The sequence below is a fragment of the Oncorhynchus kisutch genome, linkage group LG8 (genome assembly GCF_002021735.2).
Source record: "Oncorhynchus kisutch isolate 150728-3 linkage group LG8, Okis_V2, whole genome shotgun sequence".
Classification (NCBI taxonomy): Eukaryota; Metazoa; Chordata; class Actinopteri; order Salmoniformes; family Salmonidae; genus Oncorhynchus; species Oncorhynchus kisutch.
In genome coordinates this window covers 22873887-22894030 of record NC_034181.2, presented here as the reverse complement: position 1 = coordinate 22894030, position 20144 = coordinate 22873887, and the positions used below count along the sequence as shown (strand labels likewise).

The window sequence follows — 20144 nt, the reverse complement described above, 5'->3', positions numbered from 1 at the left end:
TCCAGGAATTAAATATCTAGCTCAGTGTTCAGGAATTAAATATCTAGCTCAGTCCAGGAATTACAGTGCCTTGCGAAAGTATTCGGCCCCCTTGAACTTTGCGACCTTTTGCCACATTTCAGGATTCAAACATAAAGATATAAAACTGTATTTTTTTGTGAAGAATCAACAAGTGGGACACAATCATGAAGTGGAACGACATTTATTGGATATTTCAAATGTTTTTAACAAATCAAAAACTGAAAAAATGGGCGTGCAAAATTATTCAGCCCCTTTACTTTCAGTGCAGCAAACTCTCTCCAGAAGTTCAGTGAGGATCTCTGAATGATCCAATGTTGACCTAAATGACTAATGATGATAAATACAATCCACCTGTGTGTAATCAAGTCTCCGTATAAATGCACCTGCACTATGATAGTCTCAGAGGTCCGTTAAAAGCGCAGAGAGCATCGTGAAGAACAAGGAACACACCAGGCAGGTCCGAGATACTGTTGTGAGGAAGTTTAAAGCCGGATTTGGATACAAAAAGATTTCCCAAGCTTTAAACATCCCAAGGAGCATTGTGCAAGCGATAATATTGAAATGGAAGGAGTATCAGACCACTGCAAATCTACCAAGACCTGGCCGTCCCTCTAAACTTTCAGCTCATACAAGGAAAAGACTGATCAGAGATGCAGCCAAGAGGCCCATGATCACTCTGGATGAACTGCAGAGATCTACAGCTGAGGTGGGAGACTCTGTCCATAGGACAACAATCAGTCGTATATTGCACAAATCTGGCCTTTATGGAAGAGTGGCAAGAAGAAAGCAATTTCTTAAAGATATCCATAAAAAGTGTTGTTTAAAGTTTGCCACAAGCCACCTGGGAGACACACCAAACATGTGGAAGAAGGTGCTCTGGTCAGATGAAACCAAAATTGAACTTTTTGTCAACAATGCAAAACGTTATGTTTGGCGTAAAAGCAACACAGCACATCACCCTGAACACACCATCCCCACTGTCAAACATGGTGGTGGCAGCATCATGGTTTGGGCCTGCTTTTCTTCAGCAGGGACAGGGAAGATGGTTAAAATTGATGGGAAGATGGATGGAGCCAAATACAGGACCATTCTGGAAGAAAACCTGATGGAGTCTGCAAAAGACCTGAGACTGGGACGGAGATTTGTCTTCCAACAAGACAATGATCCAAAACATAAAGCAAAATCTACAATGGAATGGTTCAAAAATAAACATATCCAGGTGTTAGAATGGCCAAGTCAAAGTCCAGACCTGAATCCAATCGAGAATCTGTGGAAAGAACTGAAAACTGCTGTTCACAAATGCTCTCCATCCAACCTCACTGAGCTCGAGCTGTTTTGCAAGGAGGAATGGGAAAAAATGTCAGTCTCTCGATGTGCAAAACTGATAGAGACATACCCCAAGCGACTTACAGCTGTAATCGCAGCAAAAGGTGGCGCTACAAAGTATTAACTTAAGGGGGCTGAATAATTTTGCACGCCCAATTTTTCAGTTTTTGATTTGTTAAAAAAGTTTGAAATATCCAATAAATGTCGTTCCACTTCATGATTGTGTCCCACTTGTTGTTGATTCTTCACAAAAAAATGAAATGTGGCAAAAGGTCGCAAAGTTCAAGGGGGCCGAATACTTTCGCAAGGCACTGTAAATATCTAGCTCAGTGTTCAGGAATGCAAAGCATGCAGTAAGAACCTTAGATCAAAGGTACGGCTGCGCTCGGATAGATCGTTTGATATTAAGCACTGGGATATTGGTCTCTCAGCAGTTTTCACTAAATGAGGTTAATTGATTGTGGGTAATTGCTGACATTCCTGTCTTTTTGAAATCACATCCTTAACTGATCAATGCCTTTCATAAATTCATGGATGAAGGTCATTCTGTTGATAACCTCGCTACCCAGCCTGCTGCAGAGCTAACCTCGCTAACCATCCTACTGCAGAGCTAACCACACTACCCAGAACTAAAGCTAATTTGGCTTCATTGTGCAGAATTCTGTGGAAATTGATGTGGACATTTCAAATGGCTAACGATTTGTCATATTTCTAAGCAGTGACAGCAAACATTAATGCCCCACTACACTAAATGTCTCACTAAATGCTGGGTATCTAGCTCTCCCGTCTCCCTCCCTTCCTCTCTCCCTCCCTTCCTCCCTCTCTCCCTTCCTCCCCCTCTCCCTCCCTCTCTCCCTCCCTTCCTCATTCCCTGTCTCCCTCCCTTCCTCCCTCTCTCCCTCCCTTCCTCATTCCCCGTCTCCCTCCCTTCCTCCCTCTCTATTTGTGCTGTATTATCAGGAGGTTTATGCAGCCAATAAGTCAGATGTGTTCTGGGAAGTTGAGGGACTTTTAAAAACAAACAGTGGTCTAATTTGTCATTTGGCATTGCCTAAATCCCGGAATGATGGTGCTGCATGTGGCTCTTTGGGGAGTTAGCACTCCGTTGGTGGGATTTCACACCCCTACCACCCTCCACCGCCTACCCGCCTCGTTCCCTCTCTCTCTCCCCACGCCGGGCCTGGCGAGGAAACGGGAGGATTTCACAGCTGCTGTTTCCCTCCCTCCGTCTCTATTTCAATCTTTTTTTCTCTCCATCAGGCAGGCAGCGTGTTTTCTCACGGAGCCCGTGTGGCTCAGAGGAAGCTGAATCATAAAGCATGGCTAATGAATAAAATAAGGAAGGAAAGATGAGGCCTGCTGAAGGCTATCCTGAGAGAAGGCCCCGAAGCATCAGGCTCAAATAGCAGACGGCCGCAAAGGTCAGGCTTCCTGCTGCCCAGTCCAAGGGCTTTTGGCTCCCAGCAATGTGGCTTGAATTTCCTTCATTTTGAAATGGTTAGATTTCCTTGTTTCCTTTGGAAAACCTGGCCTTTAGTTGGTGCCCCCTGTCCTCTCCTCTCATTCTTCTCTTTCATTCCCTATGTTTTTTAATGATGGCCATGGGTTCTCCCTCAACAAAGTGAGTGTTAAGAATTTGTTTATACATGACCTCTGCACACCACAACCACAGGCGCAGAGACTGCCAACAGTACAGCCCTCTCGAAAAATGTAAACTTGACCAATCTAACCCAGAAGTTCAGAAGTATAAACACATTTTATATGCCAAATGCATGCCCTGTTTTCACGTGCCTTTTTAAGAACTGCCTTTGTAAGTTGGCCTTGTAATTGTGAATTATATGACTGACTCATATGGAGTTGGTGGATACAAAACTGAGCATTAGGCCTAAACATTGGTTGTTGAAACTGCTACGTTTGTTGGAATATAAAAACAACTAGGCAGCAACATAATTGGCCCTTACTGAACACGTACAAACACAGAGGTCTTAATATATTATAAGTTTGTTGTTTTGTTTTCTTTCTTTGTTCAAAATGGTTATACAGTGCCTTGCGAAAGTATTCGGCCCCCTTGAACTTTGCGACCTTTTGCCACATTTCAGGCTTCAAACATAAAGATATAAAACTGTATTTTTTTGTGAAGAATCAACAACAAGTGGGACACAATCATGAAGTGGAACGACATTTATTGGATATTTCAAACTTTTTTAACAAATCAAAAACTGAAAAATTGGCCGTGCAAAATTATTCAGCCCCCTTAAGTTAATACTTTGTAGCGCCACCTTTTGCTGCGATTACAGCTGTAAGTCGCTTGGGGTATGTCTCTATCAGTTTTGCACATCGAGAGACTCACATTTTTTCCCATTCCTCCTTGCAAAACAGCTCGAGCTCAGTGAGGTTGGATGAAGAGCATTTGTGAACAGCAGTTTTCAGTTCTTTCCACAGATTCTCGATTGGATTCAGGTCTGGACTTTGACTTGGCCATTCTAACACCTGGATATGTTTATTTTTGAACCATTCCATTGTAGATTTTGCTTTATGTTTTGGATCATTGTCTTGTTGGAAGACAAATCTCCGTCCCAGTCTCAGGTGTTTTGCAGACTCCATCAGGTTTTCTTCCAGAATGGTCCTGTATCTGGCTCCATCCATCTTCCCATCAATTTTAACCATCTTCCCTGTCCCTGCTGAAGAAAAGCAGGCCCAAACCATGATGCTGCCACCACCATGTTTGACAGTGGGGATGGTGTATTCAGGGTGATGAGCTGTGTTGCTTTTACACCAAACATAACGTTTTGCATTGTTGCCAAAAAGTTCAATTTTGGTTTCATCTGACCAGAGCACCTTCTTCCACATGTTTGGTGTGTCTCCCAGGTGGCTTGTGGCAAACTTTAAACGACACTTTTTATGGATATCTTTAAGAAATGGCTTTCTTCTTGCCACTCTTCCATAAAGGCCAGATTTGTGCAATATACGACTGATTGTTGTCCTATGGACAGAGTCTCCCACCTCAGCTGTAGATCTCTGCAGTTCATCCAGAGTGATCATGGGCCTCTTGGCTGCATCTCTGATCAGTCTTCTCCTTGTATGAGCTGAAAGTTTAGAGGGACGGCCAGGTCTTGGTAGATTTGCAGCGGTCTGATACTCCCTCCATTTCAATATTATCGCTTGCACAGTGCTCCTTGGGATGTTTAAAGCTTGGGAAATCTTTTTGTATCCAAATCCGGCTTTAAACTTCTTCACAACAGTATCTCGGACCTGCCTGGTGTGTTCCTTGTTCTTCATGATGCTCTCTGCGCTTTTAACGGACCTCTGAGACTATCACAGTGCAGGTGCATTTATACGGAGACTTGATTACACACAGGTGGATTGTATTTATCATCATTAGTCATTTAGGTCAACATTGGATCATTCAGAGATCCTCACTGAACTTCTGGAGAGAGTTTGCTGCACTGAAAGTAAAGGGGCTGAATAATTTTGCACGCCCAATTTTTCAGTTTTTGATTTGTTAAAAAAGTTTGAAATATCCAATAAATGTCGTTCCACTTCATGATTGTGTCCCACTTGTTGTTGATTCTTCACAAAAAAATACAGTTTTATATCTTTATGTTTGAAGCCTGAAATGTGGCAAAAGGTCGCAAAGTTCAAGGGGGCCGAATACTTTCGCAAGGCACTGTAGTTGTTCAGAGTATGACCTAACCATTTAGTTTTCATGACACTGTGTGCCACTCCAAGCACCCAGCACCCAGCCACAACCCAGCACCCAACCCAGCACCCAGAACCGACCCAGCACCCAGACCCAACCCAGCACCCAGACCCGACCCAGCACCCAGACCCGACCCAGCACCCAAACCCAACCCGGCACCCAGACCCGGCCCAGCACCCAGACCCGACCCAGCACCCAGACCCGACCCAGCACCCAGACCCAACCCAGCACCCAGACCCGACCCAGCACCCGTATTCACTTGACAAGCTTAATTTCTCCTGTGCCATATTTTCACACAGGCCCTCCAGGGCAGCCAGTGATTCAGGCGGGCGGGCGAGCGGTGAGGCTTGGTACTGGAGCATTTAATGTGGAGTGCTAGCTAACAAAGAGCATAGTGTTGTAGCTGCCTGGTTCTGGGAGAATGGAGGAGAGCAATGCAGAACACTCAGTCTTTCTCTCCTTTCCAGTCCTCTCCACAAACAGGGTGGAATGGAACACCACAACACTGCTACTGAAGCATTCACTTCTATCTCTTCCTTCCACTGAAAGTGCACCGTACCCATACAGTACCATACTGTACCCATAGAGTACCATACTGTACCATACAGTACCCATGCAGTACCATACAGTACGCATGCAGTACCATACAGCACCCATACCGTAACATACTGTACCATACATTACCCATGCAGTACCATACAGTACCCATACAGTCCCATACCGTACCATACCATACCCATACAGTACCATACCGTACCCATACGGTACCATAGAGTACCATACAGTACCATACCGTACCCATACAGTACCATACCGTACCCATACAATACCATACCGTACCCACACTGTACCATACAGTACCCATACAGTAGCATACAGTACCATACAGTAGCATACAGTACCATACAGTACCACACCGTACCCATACAATACCATACCGTACCCATACAGTACCCATACAGTAGCATACAGTACCATACAGTAGCATACAGTAACATACTATACCATACAGTAGCATACAGTACCATACAGTAGCATTCAGTAGCATACAGTAACATACTATACCATACAGTAGCATACAGTACCATACAGTAGCATTCAGTAGCATACAGTAACATACTATAGCATACAGTAACATACTCAACCATACTGTACCATACAGTAGCATACAGTACCATACAGTAACATACTATACCATACATTGAGTGGAATTTAAAGCGTTAGAGTTATTAGAGCACTTTGTAGGCTGGAGGAGCACTGTTATAGTTGATATTAGAGGAGAGGGTGTCTCTAGTTTAGTATTCAGTAAAGGCAGTAGCAGTATCTAGATTGGGAGGTCTTAGAAGAAGGCTCTCTGTATCTCTCTTATTCACTAGCATTGTTTTACATATACTGAACAAAAATATAAATGCAAAAAGCAACAATTTCAACAATTATATTATAAGGAAATCAGCCAATTTAAATAAATTAAAAAGGCCCTAATCTATGGATTTCACATGAATGGGTGGGGGCTCAGCCATGGGTGGGCCTGGGAGGGCATAGGCCCACACACTTGGCAGCCAGGCCCACCCACTGGGGAGCCAGGCCGAGACAGTCAGAATGAGTTTTTCCCCACAAAAGGGCTTTATTACAGACAGAAATACTCCTCAGTTTCATCAGCTGACCAGGTGGCTTGTCTCAGACAATCCCGCAGGTGAAGAAGCCAGATGTGGAGGTCCTGGGCTGGGTTGTGAGGCCAGTTTGATGTACTGCCAAATTCTCTAAAATGACGTTGGAGGCAACTTACACACTCCCTCAAAATTTGAGACATCTGTGGCCTTTTGTTGTGACAAACTGCACATTTTAGAGTTGCTTTTTATTGTCCCCAGAACAAGGTGCACCTATGTAATGAGCATGCTGTTTAATCAGCTTCTTGATATGCCACACCTATCAGGTGGATGGATTATTTTGGCAGAGGAGAAATGCTCACTAACAGGTTTGTAAACAAATTTGTGCACAACATTTGAGAGAAATTTGCTTTTTTGTGCATACGGAACATTTCTGGGAACTTTTATTTCAGCTCATGAAACATGTGACCAACACTTTACATGTTGCGTTTATATTTTTGTTCAGTGTATTTTCCCTTTGTGCAGCGTAAACTACAATGATGGCAGTTAAGGATACTGGGACTCAATGGCTTTAGCATATGGTCAGTTTTAACTGTCCCAGCAGGGAAGAGGCGAGGAGGGGAAATGGTGATTTACACCAAGTGTATATAGACTTACATCATAGGATGAGGAAGATGTTCAGTGTTAAAGCTACAATATGTAACTTTTTGGCGACCCAGCCAAATACACATAGAAATATGAGTTAGATCTTTCATTCTCGTTGAACGCATGTCTGTTCTATGTGCTCTTTTTCTATGCTTCCCGTTCTTAAGTTTTGTTTTTGCATCTTTTACTTGTGGTTTTGTACACCAGCTTCAAACAGCTGAAAATACAATTTTTATGGTTATGTAAAATATATTTCACAGCGGTTTAGATGGTACAATGATTCTCTACACAAAGACTGCTTGTTTTGTCACATAAAGTGAAATTAGACAAACTATCTATTATAATTTTGGCAGCCAAGAAATGGCAGAGTGATTTCTGCATAGTGCATCTTTAATATGATCTATTAAATGCATACTTTTGTCACCTTCTCTCACATTAGCAGGTTGTCTCTGGTCGGTTTACGACTCCAGAGCTTAAAAGTTTTGTGTCTCGCCAGCCGGTGCAATGTGTATTTTGGTTCAAATAAGAAGGTGTTTTCTCTTTCTGTAGAGGTTTGCCAGAATCTACACATACAACTGACCAGGGAGGAAAAGCTACCCGTGTTTAGTCTACAAGTCTCTTGCTGTCACTTCATAGTCAGATGCCTGTTTCTGTTTTCACTTTGTCTCTGGCCCTTACTCACAGTGTCAAATTTGCCCTACTCTCAGGAGGGACTCGACCTTAAACAGCTTTTCTCAACTGAACAATTATAAGGATTTAAATGATAATAGTGATTAATGCAGAGTTGGATAAAACAAATATTTCATTAACATTTTCTTATAAAATCATCTTTTGAAGACGTAATGATTCTATATGAAAATGTAAATAAAATATATTTTATGATTAGATTTTAGATTTATAATTTACGCTTTACATTGAGTAGCATTAGCTTGGTGTGGCTGTCATTGTGTCGTGTTGTGTGTATGGTCTTTATACATTCTCTGCTCCTGCTCAGATCCTGCAGAGGCTGAGCCACCATACGGTACTACCCCCTTCTCTTTCTCCTCTCCGTTCCTCTCTTTCTCCTCTCCGTTCCTCTCTTTCTCCTCTCTGTTCCTCTCTTTCTCCTCTCCTTTCCTCTCTTTCTCTGCTCCTCTCTTTCTCTGCTCCTCTCTTTCTCCTCTCCTCTCTTTCTCCTCTCTGTTCCTCTCTTTCTCCTCTCCTTTCCTCTATTTCTCTGCTCCTCTCTTTCTCCACTCATCTCTCTCACCTCTCTCTTTCTCCTTGTTCCCATCTCTTTTCTTTCTCCTTTCTCCTCTCCTCTCATTTCCTTTCCTTTGCTGTCCTCTCCTCTCCTTTGCTGTCCTCTCCTCTCTGACAACCTTCTGTGCTGTGAGTGTTACTGGGTTGGCTGGCTTTCAGGTGGCACAACAGTGCCCCCTAATGTTACCTTGTCTCTGTCTGGACAGAGAGCTCAGCTCTGCTCAGAGAGAGGGATGTGGTAAGAATAAGGAAGTCTGTAAGGTGCAGAGAACGGGCTGCTTCTCAACAAGGCAGATTGAACACAAGTCAAGGAGTCACTGTGTTGGATGTGCATGAGTGATGTAGGGTACAGTAGCTGTATTGGGCCTGAGACTTGTGTTCATATACATAGGTTACAGTAGATCATTGGAAATATGTCTGTTAGCCACCTAGGTGGATCCAATTCAATATAACGAGTGTGTCTGTAAACATTACCATTTTTACTGATGTTTTTGAAGGATCCAATCCCTTCCTATATAGTGCCATGAGTGCAATGCAGTTTGTCACGTTCTCTAGGTGTCCCATGTATGGAAACTACCAATGTCTTCCACAGAGGTCATCCATCTTACCAGACTATTAATGTTTCTCCTTCCTCTTGTCTTCCAGGTATCTGAAGTAGGATCCGAGAAACTCTTCACCTCCACTACACCCGAAGGTAAGATGTTGGTTACTATATTCACACTACATTTGGATGGGCAAAACAAACCATTCTCCCCTGTGTAGTCCACCATCATCCCTGTAGGTGACACGTCAATGAATACCAAGACAGTTTATTACATACCATTTATGTTTTCTGATTCTGAATTGATTGAGGACAAACCAGAACAGCTATATTTGCATATTTTCTTGCCTGGATGTGGAACTGTATTGGGACACCCAACCAAAGGCCTACGTATCTCCCCTTCCCACACCAATATTCATGCTCATTAGAGTGGATTTACAGGCTCTTTGCCACATGCTTCCAATCCACAAATGGGAACGTTCCCCCAGGCTATACAAGACTTCTGACAGCAGGCTTGGCAGTAATGGCCGACAGGACAGAATGGGGGGAGGGCACTGAGCTTCTCAGTCAAGATAAACACAGGTCCTCTGGGAGGGAGTGGGCGAGGGGGAGGAGGGTAGGCGGGGGGAGTGCTGCACCTCTTCTCAGGCTGAATGGGGAGACATGTGGGGGGTGAAGAACGGGATGGTAGGAGGCCAGAGAGGTCAGGGCAGTCCCCTGGCTGATGAAGGATAGCAGCATGTAGCTCATGTCATGTCCCCCCAGGGCAGGAACCAGACCCATTAACAGATGCAGCATGACAGCTATTTCTGTAAAATGGGGCAATTTTCTGGAGGAGAGAGAGAGGCCAGCTTGCCTTGGATAGAGTAGGACCCCGCCTGTGTTATGCCTGAACACAAACCGTACAGAAAGACTCAGAAGGACCACTCCAGACATTACAGTGATGAGCTCATCATTTTTATAACAACCAGGATACATTACGTGTCTAGGCCTATTTATTTTCCCTAGAGTGTCTCCACTGTTGTCATTGAAGATTGTTGTTGTAAGCCTAGGTGTTGTTTCACACACACACACACACACACACACACACACACACACACACATATATATATATATATATATATATATATATATACACATGCACATATACATGTATATATATATATTGTCGTGGCGTTGTATTAGTTCATGTGATGACTGTTGCTCATCGAATTAAAAAAGGTGTCTAATTGCGTGATTAACTGAATCAAGCAATTATTAACTCATTAACCTGGGGAACCATGGGAAAATTTGTTTTATTGAGTTTCTATTTCCCAAATTAACTCAAAGAATATCAGAATATCGATTTTACAACAGCCGCTAATTAATCAGTTACCTCTACAGTCTCATTCTGAACGTCGCATAATCCGGGAATCTGCATGGACCCGGGTCTCACCAATGAGTTCGTAACACACCAATCTTAGTTGAGTATTTATTTACTAGAAAGCTAAAATGATGATAAAAGATATACATACACAAAAACACATTCCAGGCTATTCATTAGAACACACTATGGCGCGTGTTACCCAAAATGGGGATTTAAAAGAGAGAGAAAAAGAGAAAGTACACGAGAGAAATATACATTTGGGTGAATTTGTCAGCTATGCTTATTCTAACCCTAGCCTACGTGGGGAAGGTCTCCGTGGGTTCTCCGCGTGGACTGCTCAGGCTGCTCAATGACGCACTTCTCCGGCGCAACTCTTTGGTTGTCCTCACGATATCAGTGTCCTTTTGGCTTAGGAGTCTGTTCCCTCGCCCTTGCTCTGGAAGGGCTCTTCTGAGGACAGACAGCTCTGTAGCTCAGAGCTCACAGCGTAGGAATGAAACAGTGTAGATACCACGATTCGATGGGGAGTGGAGGCTAGGGGGTTCGACTCAAATTCACCCGCTTAGACACAGCTACTCACCCGTAGCTTGGGTAGAAAAAGATTTCTTTGTCTTCAAACTTGTGTTGCTTTTTGGGTTCGTTGACTTTTTAGACCTCGGCTGCAGCTTGGGTAACTTAGTCTTATCTGTCAATTCTTCACGCACAGGTTTTATACCCTCGTGTCAGAAGTGGGCGTAACCGCCATTAGGGCAATACTATGTGCGTTCCCGAGTTATTTACTCAAATCCAATTTTAGACAACTAACAACTAACACATTTCATCTTTACCAAAAACATTCTCTTTGATTTGGACATTTTCCATACAACATACAATGTATAAACATCAAACATATACTAGGTAAACTGTTGACATTACAATGCTTTCGTAATAACGTAATCTATTAACCTTTAATAACAAAACAAAAATGACATACATTTTCATATTCCATCTATTGTCATGACCACCATTGTGGCTGATGGAAACCATTGTTCCAAAGTCCCTTTATTTCATGTTTAATGTTCTGAGGCTGGTTCTCCATAGTAACAGGACAAAAGGAATTTGTCTGTGGCCTGAGATTAACCAGGGCGTGAGGGGTCATAAAACCCCAACATCTTCAGACCCCTAGATCTCTCCTCCTCTGTTGGGGTTGAGAGATAATCTGTAGGGTTGTGGTCTCCTGTAACCTGACCTGATCAGGACAGTCATGACAATATATATACTGTATATACACACACATGTTGACTCTCTTCCCCATCCAAACGAGAAAGGGCCTACCTGTGTCAGTGGGCAGCGAGTCTTGGTGAAATCCTGCTAATGTGAGTCCCATCCCATGTCCCATGCACATCAGGCTGGCCCAGAGATTAGGACTGCACAATTACAGACAGATCCGAGCAATCCCATCAGAGCTTGTTTGTCACAGCTGGGATCAACACCAATGTGTGTGAGTGAGTGTGTGAGTGTGTGAGTGAGTGAGTGTGTGAGTGAGTGAGTGAGAGTGAGAGAGTGTGTGAGTGTGTGAGAGAGTCAGACACCAGCAACAAGAAGGGCACCGGATTAGGATGAAATGGAAAAGCCAGGGGATGGTTCTGTCTGGATCATCCGATTAAGTGAAGAGTGAGAAGTTATTATCATGCTAGTTGCTACCATTACACGTTGTTGTTTTGTACTGTAACATATCCTAGTTTTAGGTCTTCTGTGTGTGTGGTTCATACGTGTGTGTGAGTAAGTATAAGTGTGTGTATGGGTTAGCCAGGCCTGTGTATAGAATGCAGAGCAGCTTGAGGACTGTTGTCCTCTAGTTCACCATACAGAATATCTAAGTGACCCATTACCAGTCTATTACCAGTCTATCTCTAGACCAATCTACACCCTCTCTCCACTCAGCCTCTGATCATTGGGACTGCACAGCTATTGGCTCCCAGAGATTGGATGCACTTACACACACACACAGACTTAGACACACACACACACACACAGTTGGTATAGCACTGAAAGTGCTAATGAGCATGTCACGCCCTGACCTTAGAGAGCTTTTTTGTGTCTCTATTTTGGTTTGGTCAGGGTGTGATTTGGGTGGGCATTCTTTGTTCTTTAATTCTTCGTTTCTGGCTGAGTGTGGTTCCCAATCAGAGGCAGCTGTCTATCGTTGTCTCTGATTGGGGCGGCAGGGTAGCCTAGTGGTTAGAGTGTTGGACCACTAACCGAAAGTTCAAATCCCCGAGCTGACAAGGTACAAATCTGTCGTTCTGCCCCTGAACAGGCAGTTAACCCACTGTTCCTAGTCGGTCATTGAAAATAAGAATTTGTTCTTAACTGACTTGCCATAAATAAAGGTTAAAAAAAAGAATAAATAATTAGGCAGCCCTTTCCCTCCTTCTGTGTGGGATCTTGTTCTTTGTTTGTGTGCAGGTAGTTTGAACGAAGCTGTTCGGTCGCTGTATTTTTTATTGTTTTGTCTTTTCTAAAGTTTCACTTCGTTAATAAATTATGTGGAATTCAAAGAACGCTGCGCCTTGGTCTCATCCTTCCGACAACACCCGTGACAGAGCATGTTTACTTCTTCCCTTGTATTAGTCATTAGAGGAGAGGTATTATCACCAAATAGATTGAATGGTTTAGGACTATTAGAAGACTGGACAGTCCAACATAGTAATCAAATCAAATCAAATGTAATTTGCCACATACTCCGAACACAACAGGTGTAGACTGTGAAATGACTGTGAAATGCTTACTTACAAGCCCTTTCCCAACAATGCAGAATTTAAAAGTAAGAACAATTTGCAAAAGGGAAAAAGGAATTAGTAAAACAATAAAATAACAATAACGAGGCTATATACAAGGAGTACCGATACTGAGGCAATGTGCAGTGGTACGAGGTAGTTGAGGTAATTTAGGTAATATGTAAATGTAGGTAGGGGTCAAAGTGACTAGGCAGTCAGGATAGACGATAAACAGAGAAGCAGCAGCGTATGTGAAGAGTGTGAAAGTGTGTCGCTGTGGCGTCAGTGTGTGTGTGTGTGCGGGGGGGTAGAGTCCATTAAGTGTGCATAGAGCCAGTGAAAAAGTGGGTCAATGCAAATAGTCCAGGTAGCCATTTCATTACCTGTTCAGCGCTCTTATGGTTTGGGGGTAGAAGCTGTTCAGACTTGACACTCCGGTACCACTTGCCATGACTTGGGTGGCTGTTCTTTGAAAAGTTTGAGGACCTTCCTCTGACAGTGATGTACTGGGTCGTACGCACTACCCTCAGTAGCGCGCTATGGTTGGAGGCCAAGCAGTTGCCATACCAAGCGGTGATGCAGCCAGTCAAGATGCTCTTAATGGTGCAGCTGTATACATTTTTGAGGATTTGAGTGCTCGTGCCAAATCTTTTCAGCCTCCTGAAGAAGAATATGTGTTGTTGTGTCGTCTTCACGTTGGTGTGTTTGGACCATGATAGACCATTAGTGATGTGGAGACAGAGGAACTCAACCCGCCCCACTACAGCCCCACTGATGTGAATGGGGGCGTGCTCGTCCCTCCATTTCCTGTAGTCCACAATCAGCTCATTTGTCTCGCTGACGTTGAGGGAGAGGTTGTTGTCCTGGCACCACACTGCCAGGTCCTCTGACCTCCGTATAGGCTGTCTCATCGTCGTTGGTGATCAGGCCTACCAGCGTTGTATTGGTCCTGGGAGTTGTTCAGTCCCAGTGTCCTTAGCTTAATGATGAGCTTGCAGGGCACTATGGTGTTGAGCGCGAGTTGTAGTCAATGAACAGCATTCTCACGTAGGTGTTCCTTTTGTCCAGATGGTAAAGGGCAATGTGGAGTGCAATAGAGATGACATCATCTGTGGATCTGTTGGGAGTGGGTCCAGGGTGTCTGGGATAAGGGTGTTGATGTGAGCTATGACCAGCTTTTCAAAGCACTTCATGGCTACAGATGTGAGTGCTATGGTGCAATAGTCATTTAGACAGTTTACCTTAGCGTTTTTGGGACAATGGTGGTCTCCATGAAACATGTAGGTATTACAGACGGGGTCCGGGAGAGTTTGAAAATGCCCGTGTAGACACTTGCCAGCTGGTCAGTGCATGCTCTGAGTACGTGTCCTGGTAATCCTTCTGGCTATGCAGCCTTGTGAATGTTAACCTGTTTAAAGGTCTTACATTGGCTACGGAGAGCGTGATCACACAGTCGTCAAGAACTGCTGGTGGTCTTATGCATGGTTCGGCATTGCTTGCCCGTCACACAGGTTGGGGGCACCTTAATTGGGGAGGACGGCTCCTAGTAATGGCTGGAGCTGAATGAGTGGAATGGTATCAAATACATCAAACATATAGTTTCCATGTGTTAGATTTCATTCGCTCCGTTCCAGCCATTATAATGAGCCGTCCTCTGATCAGCAGCCTCCACTGTATACAGGACGGATGTTACCTAACTATCAGAGTTGTTTCTCTTTAGCTTCGTTGTGAACTTCCTGAGAATTATTGATTTCCTGTAGGTTGGTGTGTTCAAGGAGAAACTGTGTGTCTTAGTCTTCTGCGGAGCTTTGGGACGTTTCATTTTTTGAAAGAGATCTGGTTGCAGTTCAGAGTTGACTTTTTTCAGTTCTTGGAAGGCGAATATAAAAGCTAAATGTAGCAGCTGAGCACGTATGGATCCTGCCACCAGGAGAGGATAAACATACTTTGTGGGTTCTTATGAAACTCAAGCAGAGCTCCTTTTGAAAAGGAGTGACTTACCACCTACCTACCAGAGACTGGAAACACGAGACCCTAGTGAGAGGAAATGTCTGAGAGGATAGCACTCCCACTCTCTCACTCTCACTTTCTCTCTCACTCTCTCACTTTCTCTCACTCGCTCTCTCTGTGCCTGGGAGTCAATTTTGGCTCTGTTGTGTCTCCCGGGGTTTTCCGGTGAGTGTCTCGACGAACCTATTTTGGTCCTTGAGGCAAACCTGGGGCATCTTGGGATAGGTGGGGGAGAAAGACTGGTGAAAACCCATTTCTGAAGTGGATTTGTGCCCTTGTAATCCTGATTAATTTTGACCTGTTGTGCTCATTTTAAACAACACATTACAGTAAGCGTGAACACAGCGAGCTCCAGGCGAAACCAGAAGCTTAGCGGCTTTGGGAGGCTTATGAACAGCAGATGGCATTTTAAGCTGGACTTAATAAATTGTTTCCATTAAACTTACCGGCCCACACATACTGGATTAGGCGAGCGGAACAAAGGAAGGAGGAGTGTGAGCAGAAGGAAAAAACACAATTGCTACCACCACACACGATTGACTCACCTTTTAACTCTCATTATGGCCACGGTCAAAGGTGGGACAAGTCTTAGGCTAGTACTGCTAGAGTCACAGAGGTGGACGCCACTGTAATTGGATGTAGGGATGAACTCATCAAGGATGTCAGAGAGTATTTTGCTTAATTGATGCGAGGGTAAACAAATAAACAAATGGATAAACCCTTTAGCTTCTCCTGTGGAGGATTTAGCCTTGTTTATCCTTACCTGTTAATATATAAACACCATATAACACAAACAATGTGGAATTCAGAATAGCTCTCAGTATCTTTTGTATTTTTCATATCCTGAATTGTCAGTACCATTGTTGAGAATCCATTCCTTGCAGGGCTGAAGGATGAATACATCCCCCCCCCTCCCCCTAAGAGCTCATGGTAGCTCTCTAAGCTCTCATTATGTGCTACACGGCCTAGGGTCCCCGCGTCGAATCGCTAATCAAGCGGCCTGTCTGTACTGCAGCTCTGCCTGACTCAATAGGTGCCGAGTGCCCTTTGTTCCTGAAGGCTGCTGTTTGCTGCATGTCAATAGCAGGGCTATGGCTTCAGCTCTGCTGGCTGGGTATACTCCACACACACAGCCTTCAGGATTATAGGATGGAGTCAGTTATAACTCCTGCGTACACAAATGAAAATATAGAGAGGGGAGAGGAGAAGAGGTGGTGTGGGTCAGGGGCAGGGGGAACCAGCAGATGAGAGTGTGTAATGAACCAGGCGGCTCTCCACTGGCCAGGTCATTATGATGTATAGCTAACCTCAGCGCTGTGGCGGCACAGTGTGGGTTTTCACCATTAAATAATGAATAGAGGTTGACCCTTTGACCAGCTAATCAGCTTTGCAGGATGTTGAGTCTGAGTGGAGGAGTGGAGCGGGTGGGGAGGGAGAGAGAGAGAGTGATGGACTGGGTTGGGCAGAGTTGGGCTAGGGGGGCAGTGCTGAGCTAGCTGGAGGGGCTCAGCTTGGCTCGGGGCTGACAGGACGTGTAGTAGCGAGAACACAGGGAGGGCTGCAGGGGCTTTCTGTAGCCTACACAGGCAGATTAGAGGGCTGTATTTTAAGCAACCGTCACTGGGGAGGATTCTAAGCCTGGTAAATCTTACTGCGGTACCTACTCAGATTGGTTTGGCGAAGCGCAGCTCACTGGAAATGCTTTCTCTATCAGGGCCTGATGGCCTGTATTGACAGAGCAATTATGTCTGGGCGTTATGCACACAGGCCACAGACAGACACTAATGTATGTGTGCTGTGTCATGGGGAGCTGGGTCACTCCAGAAGATCCATCCTGCTGCTGGATGTTCCGCCCATAGAATAGAATGATTATATTTCTATGGTTCCACCATTACTGTTATCCCCAAACTACCACCTCTGTGGTTATTGTCAAGCCTTTGTTTTCCTGATTCAATTTACATTTTTAACAGGAGTAAATCCTTTCAGAATACCCAAGCCCTTAATATGTTTCTCCCTCCCTGTGCTGTCTGTCGTGTTCTCAACGCCAGCCGGGGGAAAACAAACAGTGGGGAAACCAAACAGTGGGGAAAACCAAACAGTGGGGAAAACCAAACAGTGGGGAAAACCAAACAGTGGGGAAAACCAAACAGTGGGGAAACCAAACAGTGGGGAAACCAAACAGTGGGGAAAACCAAACAGTGGGGAAAACCAAACAGTGGGGAAAACCAAACAGTGGGAAAAACCAAACAGTGGGAAAAACCAAACAGTGGGAAAAACCAAACAGTGGGAAAAACCAAACAGTGGGGAAAACCAAACAGTGGGGAAAACCAAACAGTGGGGAAAACCAAACAGTGGGAAAAACCAAACAGTGGGGAAAACCAAACAGTGGGAAAAACCAAACAGTGGGAAAACCAAACAGTGGGGAAAACCAAACAGTGGGGAAAACCAAACAGTGGGAAAAACCAAACAGTGGGGAAACCAAACAGTGGGAAAAACCAAACAGTGCGAAAACCAAACAGTGGGGAAAACCAAACAGTGGGGAAAACCAAACAGTGGGAAAAACCAAACAGTGGGGAAACCAAACAGTGGGGAAACCAAACAGTGGGAAAACTAAACAGTGGGGAAAACCAAACAGTGGGGAAAACTAAACAGTGGGAAAAACCAAACAGTGGGGAAACCAAACAGTGGGGAAACCAAACAGTGGGGAAACCAAACAATGGGGAAACCAAACAGTGGGGAAACCAAACAGTGAGGAAACCAAACAGTGGGGAAAACCAAACAGTGGGGAAAACCAAACAGTGGGGAAACTAAACAGTGGGAAAACCAAACAGTGGGAAAACTAACCAGTGGGAAAACAAACAATGGGGAAAACCAAACAGTGGGGAAACCAAACAGTGGGGAAAACCAAACAGTGGGGAAAACCAAACAGTGGGGAAAACCAAACAGTGGGGAAAACCAAACAGTGGGAAAAACCAAACAGTGGGGAAAACCAAACAGTGGGAAAAACCAAACGGTGGGGAAAACCAAACGGTGGGAAAAACCAAACAGTGGGAAAACCAAACAGTGGGGAAAACCAACAGTGGGGAAAACCAAACAGTGGGAAAACTAAACAGTGGGGAAACCAAACAGTGGGGAAACCAAACAGTGGGAAAACTAAACAGTGGGAAAACTAAACAGTGGGGAAACCAAACAGTGGGAAAACCAAACAGTGGGAAAACCAAACAGTGGGGAAAACCAAACAGTGGGGAAACTAAACAGTGGGAAAACTAAACAGTGGGGAAACCAAACAGTGGGAAAACTAAACAGTGGGAAAACTAAACAGTGGGGAAAACCAAACAGTGGGGAAAACCAAACAGTGGGGAAAACCAAACAGTGGGGAAACCAAACAGTGGGGAAAACTAAACAGTGGGGGAAACCTAAACAGTGGGGAAAACCAAACAGTGGGAAAACCAAACAGTGGGGAAAACCAAACAGTGGGAAAACCAAACAGTGGGAAAACCAAACAGTGGGGAAAACAAACAGTGGGAAAACTAAACAGTGGGAAAACTAAACAGTGGGGAAACCAAACAGTGGGAAAACTAAACAGTGGGGAAACCAAACAGTGGGAAGACCAAACAGTGGGAAAACTAAACAGTGGGGAAACTAAACAGTGGGAAAACTAAACAGTGGGGAAACCAAACAGTGGGAAAACTAAACAGTGGGAAAACTAAACAGTGGGGAAAACCAAACAGTGGGAAAACTAAACAGTGGGAAAACTAAACAGTGGGGAAACCAAACAGTGGGAAAACTAAACAGTAGGAAAACCAAACAGTGGGGAAAACAAACAGTGGGGAAAACAAACAGTGGGAAAACCAAACAGTGGGGAAAACCAAACAGTGGGAAAACTAAACAGTGGGGAAAACAAACAGTGGGAAAACTAAACAGTGGGAAAAACAAACAGTGGGAAAACTAAACAGTGGGGAAACCAAACAGTGGGAAAACTAACCAGTGGGAAAACAAACAATGGGGAAAACCAAACAGTGGGGAAACCAAACAGTGGGGAAAACCAAACAGTGGGGAAAACCAAACAGTGGGGAAAACCAAACAGTGGGAAAAACCAAACAGTGGGGAAAACCAAACAGTGGGAAAAACCAAACAGTGGGGAAAACCAAACGGTGGGAAAAACCAAACAGTGGGAAAACCAAACAGTGGGGAAAACCAAACAGTGGGGAAAACCAAACAGTGGGAAAACTAAACAGTGGGGAAACCAAACAGTGGGGAAACCAAACAGTGGGAAAACTAAACAGTGGGAAAACTAAACAGTGGGGAAACCAAACAGTGGGAAAACCAAACAGTGGGAAAACCAAACAGTGGGGAAAACCAAACAGTGGGGAAACTAAACAGTGGGAAAACTAAACAGTGGGGAAACCAAACAGTGGGAAAACTAAACAGTGGGAAAACTAAACAGTGGTGAAAACCAAACAGTGGGGAAACTAAACAGTGGGGAAAACCAAACAGTGGGGAAACCAAACAGTGGGGAAAACTAAACAGTGGGGAAAACCAAACAGTGGGGAAAACCAAACAGTGGGAAAACCAAACAGTGGGGAAAACCAAACAGTGGGAAAACCAAACAGTGGGAAAACCAAACAGTGGGAAAACTAAACAGTGGGGAAAACAAACAGTTGGAAAACTAAACAGTGGGGAAACCAAACAGTGGGAAAACTAAACAGTGGGGAAACCAAACAGTGGGAAAACTAAACAGTGGGGAAACCAAACAGTGGGAAAACTAAACAGTGGGGAAACCAAACAGTGGGAAGACCAAACAGTGGGAAAACTAAACAGTGGGGAAACTAAACAGTGGGGAAACTAAACAGTGGGAAAACTAAACAGTGGGGAAACCAAACAGTGGGAAAACTAAACAGTGGGAAAACTAAACAGTGGGGAAAAC

At 44.3% G+C, this 20144-nt stretch overlaps 1 protein-coding gene across 6 annotated transcripts in view; it reads left to right on the top strand.

Annotated features, from left to right (window-relative positions):
* The window catches only part of fbrsl1 (fibrosin-like 1), a 149135-nt gene that overhangs the window by 83081 nt on the left and 45910 nt on the right, over positions 1-20144 (top strand). For all 6 annotated transcript variants that reach the window (XM_031829867.1, XM_031829868.1, XM_020488582.2 and 3 more), the window contains exon 2: positions 9187-9235. The gene's annotated coding sequence lies outside the window, so the exon portion shown is untranslated. The remainder of the gene's footprint in view (positions 1-9186; positions 9236-20144) is intronic.